The sequence below is a fragment of the Octopus bimaculoides genome, chromosome 6 (genome assembly GCF_001194135.2).
Source record: "Octopus bimaculoides isolate UCB-OBI-ISO-001 chromosome 6, ASM119413v2, whole genome shotgun sequence".
NCBI classification, from domain to species: Eukaryota; Metazoa; Mollusca; class Cephalopoda; order Octopoda; family Octopodidae; genus Octopus; species Octopus bimaculoides.
Window position 1 is genome coordinate 107977815 of NC_068986.1, and position 419 is coordinate 107978233.

The 419-nt window shown below is 42.5% G+C and overlaps 1 protein-coding gene across 2 annotated transcripts in view; it reads left to right on the forward strand.

The window, feature by feature from the left end:
- The window catches only part of LOC106867987 (uncharacterized protein C19orf47), a 27292-nt gene that overhangs the window by 4256 nt on the left and 22617 nt on the right, over positions 1 to 419 (forward strand). The window lies entirely within an intron of this gene.

A 419-nucleotide genomic window follows, 5' to 3' on the forward strand; every position in this document is an offset into this window, starting at 1 on the left:
TCTGTTATTATGTCTAGCTCAGTTCTGTTATTATGTCTGGCTCAGTTCTGTTATTATGTCTAGCTCAGTTCTGTTACTATGTCTGGCTCAGTGCTGTTACTATGTCTAGCTCAGTTCTGTTACTATGTCTAGCTCAGTTCTGTTATTATGTCCAGCTCAGTGCTGTTACTATGTCTGGCTCAGTGCTGTTACTATGTCTGGCTCAGTTCTGTTATTATGTCCAGCTCAATGCTGTTACTATGTCTTGCTCAGTGCTGTTACTATGTCTGGCTCAGTGCTGTTACTATGTCCGGCTCAGTTCTGTTACTATGTCTGGCTCAGTGCTGTTACTATGTCTGGCTCAGTTCTGTTACTATATCTAGCTCAGTTCTGTTACTATGTCTAGCTCAGTGCTGTTACTATGTCCAGCTCAGTGCTGT